This window comes from Momordica charantia (assembly GCF_013281855.1).
Source record: "Momordica charantia cultivar OHB3-1 chromosome 5 unlocalized genomic scaffold, Mcharantia_2.0 BLBB01000005.1, whole genome shotgun sequence".
In the NCBI taxonomy this organism is placed as follows: domain Eukaryota; kingdom Viridiplantae; phylum Streptophyta; class Magnoliopsida; order Cucurbitales; family Cucurbitaceae; genus Momordica; species Momordica charantia.
This window is the reverse complement of record NW_028275163.1, coordinates 11,123,589-11,133,890: the sequence shown is the minus strand read 5'-3', so window position 1 is coordinate 11,133,890 and position 10,302 is coordinate 11,123,589. Positions and strand designations below refer to the sequence as shown.

The following is a 10,302-nucleotide window of genomic DNA, read 5'->3' as shown; positions in this document are numbered from 1 at the left end:
CTGAAGAAAGAAGTAGGTGCTTATTTGGTCCCTAAAGTTTGAAAATGAACAGTTCTTGTCCCTTATATTTGAGAAATGGTTCTAAATAGTCCTTGAGCTATACTTTGATCGTTAAAAATGGCGTGTCAGTTAAATTGTTGATTGTAATTTGTTAAATATATTAATTTAATATTTTTTTATTACTGGATCTTTTTTTACTAATTAAATCTCTTTCCTTTCACCTCACACCTTCTTCTTCCTCCTCCTTCGGATGAAGGTCACACCACGACCATCGGTCGCTGTCTCAGTCCTCGCCTGTCATCGTCGTCACCGCTAACCTCCGACGATCTTTTTTAACCAAGAAGAGGGAACCATGGCGAAGGAGTGCTCTCCGTCGTTCCAGATTTGGAACTAAGGAGAGAGGGAGAGAGCTCTCCTTGCCTCACTTATCATTACATCTCTCTCTTCTCTCTCATTGCTTCTCCTTCTCTTCTATCATCTCTACAACTTTTCCTTCTCTAATGGAGCTTCTTCCAAAACAACCTCTTAAACCTATTATTATATTTCATCCTCCATGTGAGTTTTACTTCAATTTCACTGCCCCTTCCCTTCTTCTCTATTCCTTCCCCTCACGATTTTGATTTTCAAATTCTTTTTCAGGGTTTATAGGGAAATTAATGAAAATGGGCATTTTTAATTAAAGCCCCTCCCACATCTTCCTTCTCTAATATCTCTAAGTATTCGCAACCAAATTCGTGTTGTGCTATGATTCAATGATCAATTAGGCAGGAAGATAGGATTCAGAGATGCGATCTGGAAAGTGAAGAGTCGTGTAAAGGACAACCATATTACATTCATGTACGACAGTTTCGATGGTGAACAAGGTTTTAAATTCGTAATTCATAATAAAATTGATGTTAAATTTTTGGATGGTTTAGAGTAAATGGAGTTTTAAGATTGGGATTTTGTTTTGAATTGAACACGAACAAAGTTTCCGAGCGATGTGCGGTCTCTGTAACGTACCTGTTCATCGATACAAACAAACTGGGAGTAAAAATGTGGCCAAATCCCTAAACAAACCCACCCCTATAAACATCACCCAACACGCTTACCAGAATCAGGGCGGGGCTGTATATGGCAAGTACGCGAAGTTGTGCTTGGAGTCTCTATCCCTCTCTCCTTCTTTCCAGATCTAGAACAAGTGAGAGCTCTACTTCTTGTCATTGTTCCCTCTTCTTGGCCAGCGAAGGTCGTCGGAGGTTGGCGACGATGATAGCGACAGACGAGGATTGAGACGGCGGCCGACGATCATGGTGACCTTCATCCGGAGGAAGGGAAGAAAAAGGTGCAAGGTGAAAGGAAGGAGATTTAATTATTAAAAAAATTGAGTCATAAAAAAATTTAATTAATATACTTAACAAAATACGGTCAGCAATTTAACTGATACGTCATTTTAACGTTAGTCAACTAACGGTCAAAGTATAAGTCAATGACCATTTACAACCATTTCTCAAACATAAAGGACAAAAAATGTTCATTTTCAAACTTTATGGACCAAATAGGCATCTACTTCAAACTTCAAGGACTAAAAGTGTCTATTTTGTAACTTTAAGGACCAAATAGACACTTAATCCAAATCTCAAAGGACTAAAAATGTATTTTTCCCTAAAATAAAATAAGGAAAAAAAAGATATTTCCTAAAATCCACCAACTTGCTAACCAAGCAAGGGAAATCATTCCTTATCTAAACAAAATTAAATTAAGAAAAATAAAAAGGAAATAATTTCCTTACAAGGAATAGAGTGGGCGGCAAGCAACACCAAGGAGATGCGCACTTGGGGCGGTGGCATGGTGGGCGTGCGCTGGGCGGATGGGCGGCATGGCGGGCGCGGGCGAAGAGGCCCGACGCTGAGCGATTGGTAGGCGTGCACGCGGACGAAGGCAGGCAAGGCATATAGAGGCACTGTGTGAGGCTTGTTGGACATTTGCATGGGCAAGCAGCATGCGGCGTAGGCAGGTGCTTGCATGGACGAGGCGAAGACGGGCACACGCACAGGCGTGGGTGCCTTGTCAGGTGAGCAGAGAAGGGCGCTGAAGCTGACAGAGGATGCGTTGAAGCTGGCACCACGGGGTGCGTTGAGAGGTTGACACTTGGCTGGAGGAGGCGCGCGCAGTGTGGCAAGGTGCAAGTGCTCGTGCGGGGCACTAGCGTGCGTGCAGAGACTGCAAAAGGTAATGGCAGGCGCGCAGAAGCGCGTTGTTGATGGTATAGTTGTGTGCGCCATGGGCGTTTTATGTGCGGTTGTGCTTTCTTCTTACCTTAACTTGGTTCCAAGGACTTGATGTCAATTATGATAATATCATTATGGAACGATAACTAAGATTGGCAATGGGGCGGGGCTAGGGGTATCTCCATCCCCGCCGCGTTGGAGAATTTTACCCTCATCCCCGTTCCCATCCCTGAAACTTTGGGGGCGGGGACGGGACATGGAATCCCTAATCGAGGATGGGGTCCCGTGGGGAACCACTCCCCGACCTTCTTTATTTATTTTTTTAAGATTTATTAATATTTTAATTCTTTAAAAAAATATAAACTTTTTATTTTATAGAATAGTAAATTTTAATTAAATACAATTACGAAGTTTTAGATGTGTTGGTTTTTTCAATCGGACGAATCTTTAATTGAGAATGAAGGTTTAATCCAACAAATCCAACCATTCAAACCTCAAAGTTTGAAGTTATACAATCTAAAGCAAGGAAAAATCAAGAAAATTAACATAATATTTTCCAACATAGAAGCCGCCAGAACTGAGTCGTCGCCGTCGGAACTGGATAGTCGTTGTCGGTAGTGTGAATATTGAAGAAGTTGAAAGAGATAGCTTTGGGGAGAGAAAGTGAAGGTTGAAGAAGGTGGCTAAAATAGAATAAAAAATTAGGGTTAGAGGTTTGAAAGAGATAACTTTCATATTGGGCTTGATAAGCTTGAGACATTTGACTTGTTTTTAAACCAATTATAAAAGTAATATAAAAATTAATAAAAATTATTATTATTAATTTATTGTATATAAAAATTAAAAAAATAATAAAAAATTAAATGGTGCGGGGTCAGGGACGGGGACAGGGGGGGACCTTCCCCCATCCCTGTCGGGAACTCCATTGGGATCTCCAATTTGACCCCGTCCCTAGTTAAACCGGGGAATCCCCGACCCGATCTGGTCGGGTACCTACCGAGATCGGTTTTCGCGAGTATTTTTATCATCCCTAACGATAACTTTTAATCGGTAATAATAATCGAAGAATCTCATTTGTCGCTCAGAAGCACCTGGATCGTTACAAGGGTCGAGATGGACTCAGTGGAAAAGGGAGGAACCCTGCCCATTGAGGCTGAAAATGAAAAAATTCTCCTGAAACACAGGGTTGCGCCCACATAAATAAGAGAAAGAAGGAAAGAACATGGATCTTACCACTTTTCCGAAAGCGGCTAGGAACCTGACCGTAGATCTATTATCAAAAGATCACCGATCATTCTAGTACTTGTTGGACGTAGGAGGTTTCAAGATCTCCCAGTGGCGAGAGTTTAATCTGTAAAACCCCAGGAAAGCCGAGATCATTTTTAGAATCATAAGAATGTTTAGTAAGCCCAAGTTCATCTTTTGCCCCTCGCTAAATGCCAAATGATAGCCAGAGCCATCATCATTTCCCAAGCTTTCGGAGCGAGTTGAGTCGGTGCTAGCCGGATGAAAGACAAAAAAGACTGGGCGAACTGAGAAAGAGAAATCTAACCCCGTTATCGAACATCTAAGGATAAAAACTTATCCAGCCTGCAGTGCAAGAATCAATTCTCTCACCCTCCAAAGGCAAATGCATGAAGACGTAGTCAGAGATGATCTTAGTGGAAAGGTGAGGAACCTTGCCCATTGAGGCTAAAAAGGATAAAATTCGCCTGAGACACAAGGTTGCCCCCACAAAAATAAGAGAAAGATGGAAAGAACAGAGGATCTTACCACTTTTCCCAAAGCGGCTTAGAACCTGACCGTAGATCTATTGACAAAAAACCACCGATCCTTCCAATACTTGTTGGAGGTAGGAGGTTTCAAGATCTCCCAGTGGCGAGAGTTTAACCTGTAAAACCTCGGGAAACTCGAGATCACTTTTAGAATCATAAGAACGTCTAGTAAGCCCAGGGTCATCTTGTGCCCCTCGCTGAACACCAAATGATAGTCAGAGCCATCATCATTTCCCAAGCTTTATGAGCGAGTTTAGCCGGTGCTAGCCGAACGAAAGACAAAAAGGACTGGGCGAACTGAGAAAGAGAAGTCTAACCCAAACTAAGAAAGTGAAGTCTAACCCTGTTATCGAACATCTAGGGGTAAAAACTTATCCAGCCCGGAGGGCAAGAATCGATTCTCTCACCTTCCAAAGGCAAACGCATGAAGACGTAGTCGGGGATGCAGTGGTTAACCCTAATTTTCTGTAGGTGTGCCTACATCGCGATTGATGGAACGTGACCCACGACCGGGCAGCCACCACTAGAGGAAGGACTTCTTTGGCTAGCCATGTGAGAATCCTCAACAAAAGAAAAAATGGGAAAGAGCGAAGGAGAAGAACGAAACTAAAATTTTCAAGCACTAAAGCATGATTTTAAACCCTTCCAAGAGTCATTTTGGACACTAACGGCTACCCAAAATCATAGCAGTCGCGACCCACCGTTTCGTTCGGCACATGAGGGACGCAATCGCCCATAAAATAGTGATGAATACATGTCCCCTCATTAATGCGACTATACGAGCGACTGCTCTCCATGATGCTTCCAGCCTGACCTGTAAGCCCACAACGAATTTGGGGAAGATACCCATATTACGCACCTCAAAGCACAACTCACACATGCTCCAGCCTGCATCAACGCTCCCGGCCATCCCGAGCGAGACGAACTGGATCTAAAAGAAGGCTAACTGTTGGGGGTGAAATCCAAGCAGGCCACTTGTCGAGCGTTGGGGGTGTCAACGAGGCATGGAACCACATGCGGTTAGGAGTGTACACTGAGCGTGCGTATGGGCGTGTCACCAGCAGAGCTGTACAGGAGGAACGTTGAGGGCTGCAGCCCGCAACCTGCAGCTGGAGGGGGATAGACTTGCAGACAGAGGCGGCACCCACCTACTGTCGGAGGTGGTCACCCTCACCTGTTAGAAGCCCGTACAACCCGACGTGCCCCTGTACTTGTAACCGTCGTCCTTCCTGGTCAGCCACCCACGCCTATAAAAGGGAATGCCTCGTCACTACCAAGTAATTGAAAATTTGTCACTAACATCTCTAATGTTTATGCTCCTATTCCTTGACTCTGATCACTGACTTGATTGTCAAAATGTATTAGACGAGATACTACACCAACGTCGAGTTTTCTGGTTGCAGGTTCATTTGCTGACACGACCCCTCCCATGTTTGGAGGAATTGGTATAGACAAGCTCAACCCATGTTTGGTACACATTTTTTAATATTTTGCTTGAAAACACGTATTCCCAAGCATCAATTATTACTCCTACAATGTATTTTCTTTGCATTTCCATTGTCATGTGTTTATCCATGGGTTTTGTATTATGTCATTTTCTCTTCTTTTGAATAAAATGTTTTTTTTTCATCTACTTAGGTCATGTTTATTTCAAGAGAATGAGAATAAAGGAGTGGGAATCAATTTTTTCATTGTGTTTGATGTTGTTTACCAAATTGTAGGAACGAGAATCCAAGGGTGGGACCTACACAATTTTGTCATTCTGGCATTTTGTTTCTCTCCTATACCCTCATCAATCTCATTCTCATTCCTTATTCGTGAGTCCACACATCTATTACAATTACTTTTGCACTTTTACAATTTCCCTCTCATGTATCAACGAGACTTATAACTTTTTTTAATTAATTGTTTTATACTTTTATTATTATTTTTTTCATTTATACTACTAATCATTTTTATTCTAATAAAAATTTATACCACTTTTATACGTGATTTTATTAATAAAATTATTTTTAATTTTTTAATTTTTACTTTGTTATTATTAATTAATATCAATAATATCAATAAAAATAGAGTTAATTATTATTAAATCTTATAATAACAAAATTTAATAATATTTTATATTCAATGACGATGGCTCTAACAAAAAAATATTTTAGTTAGATGTAATTTAATTTTAATTATCCATTATTTATTGATATTAAATAAATTGTTATAATAAAAAAATATTTACTATCAATAATATAGTAATAAAATAAAATAAAATATATTATTATTGTAATTAAAATAAATATGAGCACAACTATGTATTTATAATTAGCTAGAAATAAGAAAGGGGTATACAAGTAATTGTATATATTTTATTCCGATTGCGATTCCAACAATTTTAGTAAACAATATCAAAGGAATCTTGATTCCAATTCCAAAAAATTTCTAGTCCATATTAATAACATTCTTATTCCGATTGATTTTCATTCTGATTCACGCTCATTTCGATTTCTAGTAAGTAAACAGGCCTTATTTACTTTATTTTATTAAAAGTAGTTAAAATTAGTTCAAATATTTAAATTCAATTTATAATTAATAAAATAACAATAAAATTTTGCTAATAATGTACTAAATTAATTAATCTATTGTAATAATTTATTAAAATATACTTATATTTTTTAAAAAAATATACTAACCATTAAAGGGATGAAAATGATTAATTTTCTTAAATTTATTTAATCATAATCGGTAAGATTGATGGTTAAATAAAATCAACCACATAAATTTAAATATATTATTTATGGTATATTTACTCACCAGTGAAATTTAGATTAAAAAATACTTGTTTAAAATGATTTTAATAATATAACTTAATAGAAATAGACTAACTAATGTAAATTAACTAATGTAAATTAATTGTCTGAGGTTAATTTTGATTAATTTCAATGTTGTATGCACAAATATTACTTTGCTAAATATGGATATATTAAATTTTAGTTAAATAACATTTAATATTAATTTTTTAATTGATGGATGTGCTAAATTGTGTGTATAACTAAAATTTAAATTTAGAATGAATGTTGATATAAAATAATTAATGGCTTAAAATAATTTAATTTGTATTATTTATTTTTATGATTAGTTATTAATCAATGTTTTTTATAACATAAAATTCATATTTTTAGAGTAATCACACCAAATAAACATATATATAATTTCTTTTCAAACATCTTAATTTCAGGCATATATACAACAAAGTACCATGATTTTTTATTCTCAGACATCTTATTCCTAAACAGTTTAATACCAGGTATTTGAAACCTTCAACCAAACAGTCCCTTAGCAGGAGTGATTATTAGGTCCGATCAATTAATTTCATTCCTATATATAGGGGTGTTCACAGTTCAGTTTGAGAGCCAAACCGAAATCGAAACCGATTTTTAAAAAATGAATAAATGAAAACTGCACTGAACTGAAGTGAGTGTAGAAACTGCATCAAATCGAACCGCAAACCGACGGTTTAATCGATTTGGTTTGCGGTTTCACATACATGTCGCATAAATAGAATAAAATACTAAGGTAATGGTGTACATAGTGCGAAGATCTATGGTCATTTTTTCAGCAGCATACGACGGGAGAAAATGTTTTCATGGGTCATTTGGCTAACAGTTTGCAGTAGGGTCATCAATGAGGAGAAGAAGCGGTATTGGTTGGCGGGAACAAGAAGAAAGGAGAATGAAGAACGGAGGAGAAGAAGAAATGAAGAAAGAAAAATAATAAAAGATGAATAAGGGAGCAAGAGAGAGGCACAAGAAGGTAGAGGAAAGAGAAATGTAATAATTAGAATTAGGATTTAGGGATATGGAAGGTTGCTTTCGAAAATAAAAAATGGGGAAGAGGAAAATGTTTAATGCCCTCGTCAATGTTTGATTTGATGGGATATTAAATAATAAATATTTTATGTTTAAATTATTAATATATATATATATATGATACAGTTCGGGATTTTATTTTTAACTCCAAACCAAAACCGAACTGAAAGTTAAATAAACCCAAAAATCGGTTCGATTTCGGTTCAATTTTCTATTTTTTTCGGTTTCGTCGATTTCTATGTGCACCCCTACCTATATATGTCTATTATTGACCAATCAAATAGATCAAGTCCATTTTGGTCTAACTTTAAAAAATGAGAGCAGAAAGCGTGCCTTTTCTTTTGTAGGCTACATTTTTTCCTCATCCAAAATGAACTTGGTCGGCTTAAAATTCATCTTCTTATCAGCATAGCTTTCTAAATTTGTTCCTAAACTAGCCCTCATTCAAGGGGCAAGATTGAGATCTAGGTAGAATAATGCTCAATTAGCTTAGTAATTACCTTAGCCTGTCTGTAGTAATTACTAAGTCAATCTTTCCTTTCTTAAGAAAACTTGATTAGCCCAAACGAGTATAGTTCAGCAATAATTAACATATATATTTCCAACTAAGAGATTGTGAGTTCGATCCTCCAATTCATGTTATACTAAAAAAAAATTTTGATTTCCATTGGTTGGAGTAAACGGGTCTTACCTAGTCTCTATTGGTTGATATGTTAAGAGTAATTACAAAATAAGGTACCTCAAATTTCCAAACCGCAGACCGAGTAAAGTTGGGCATGCTACAGGCCTCTTAATTGGCTCTTTTTTCGTCATCAAAACTTCCTTTTTGTAAGTTTCTCATTTCAATGTTGCAAAATTTTCAGTGTTTTTTTCTTAAACGTCCCAAACTTTTTTATTGTCAACGATTTGCTACTGCTTAATTGGCTCTTAAACATCTCAAACTTTTCTAGGTTTAATTTGCATTTAGATTTCTAGAACTTATATTATTTATTAACATATTAGGTTGTATTCTAAAAAAAAAAACATATTAGGTTGCGTCAGTTAGATATATCACCTTAAAAAATAAATTTTATTGATAAGACGTGCCGACTTTTATTTATTAGAAGTAGTATTTGTGGTCAATAAAACAATAATGTAGTGATATATTAATTTCTGTGAACCAATTTTTCATACTAACCTAATAGAAATTATTGAGAATTAAAGCAAACCAAATTGAGAATTATTTGAAACATTATGACTATTTTGCACTAATATCCCTTTAATAACTTGTTTCAAATATATATATATATATATATATATATATATATATATATATATAATCTTTAATAACTATTTTGTTTTTTCTTCTCTTGAAAAGTAACTATTTTGTTTTTACTTTTCTATTTTTTAAAATTAAGCTCATAAACACTACTCTCATCTTAGCAATTTTAAAAATGTTTTAAAAATCTGAACTAAATTTGAAACGAAGTAAAAGGAGTTTTAAAATATGACTTTTGTTTTTGAAATTAACTGAGAATTGAAATGTATTTTTGAATAGAAACCGAAAATAATTCAAAGAAATTGTGAGCAACAAATGATTTCCATGCCACCTTTTCAACCAAAAGCATGGTATTAAATATTTGTCGATATGATCACATTTCAAAAAAAATATAAAAAATATCAACAAAATTGGACTAATATAAACATAATACTAATATCAATTATTTTAAATTTATTTAGGAATGATGGAGTACTTATTTGTTAATTTAAATAATTTATATGAATTTTTTTATTTGTATAACTTTTGTAAAAAAAATTGATATTTTATCGACATTTCCTAGGAAATTGACAGATTTGACCCGAAATAGTTTTTCATTTGCTCAAATGACCCACAATTAAAAATTTTGCCTTTCTGACCCAATTTAACTTTTTCTGACTTGACAACTCTTGTGAAATGACCAGAAAGTCCTGAAAAGGAGTGATTTACGAAGGTCAAATTGAAGGAGGAACCACGGGCGTGTTCGAACAAACCACAACTGGGGTGAATTTAAATAAACCAAAAAAACAACTTTCATTGACGAGGATTTTTCATTATGCCATCACCATACCCAGATCGAAATGTAATAAACCCGACCGCCTAATTTCCTAGAAGCGAATAATTATTATGTACCACCCCGAGCATGTTAACAGCAAACCTTAGCCATGGTATCTCCAAGAAGAGAATACTTATGAGGTATCACCCGAGCGTGTTCGCAGGAAAACCCGGCTGGATTATTCCCTAGAAACGGCTCTCATTAAATCAACCTGACTGGGGTCACCACGATTTTCGGCCGTGTTATTTCCCATGACCCAAATCCACCCTGGGCATGTTAAGATATACCTCGACCGTGTTATTTTCCAAAAGTGAGAAATTCCGATATACCCACTAATTCGCAAAAGAAAATATAGACTATTCCCCTTTGTATTTCTAGGTGGCTA

At 36.0% G+C, this 10,302-nt stretch overlaps 1 long non-coding RNA gene across 1 annotated transcript; it reads right to left on the bottom strand.

Annotated features, from left to right (window-relative positions):
- Positions 1-793: 793 nt before the first annotated feature.
- LOC148211299 (uncharacterized) lies at positions 794-1,337 on the bottom strand. The gene is made up of 2 exons (XR_015790980.1): positions 1,092-1,337; positions 794-1,002 (listed from the first exon to the last, which is right to left on the bottom strand). It is a non-coding gene; the product is annotated as an uncharacterized LOC148211299 (long non-coding RNA).
- Positions 1,338-10,302: the final 8,965 nt, after the last annotated feature.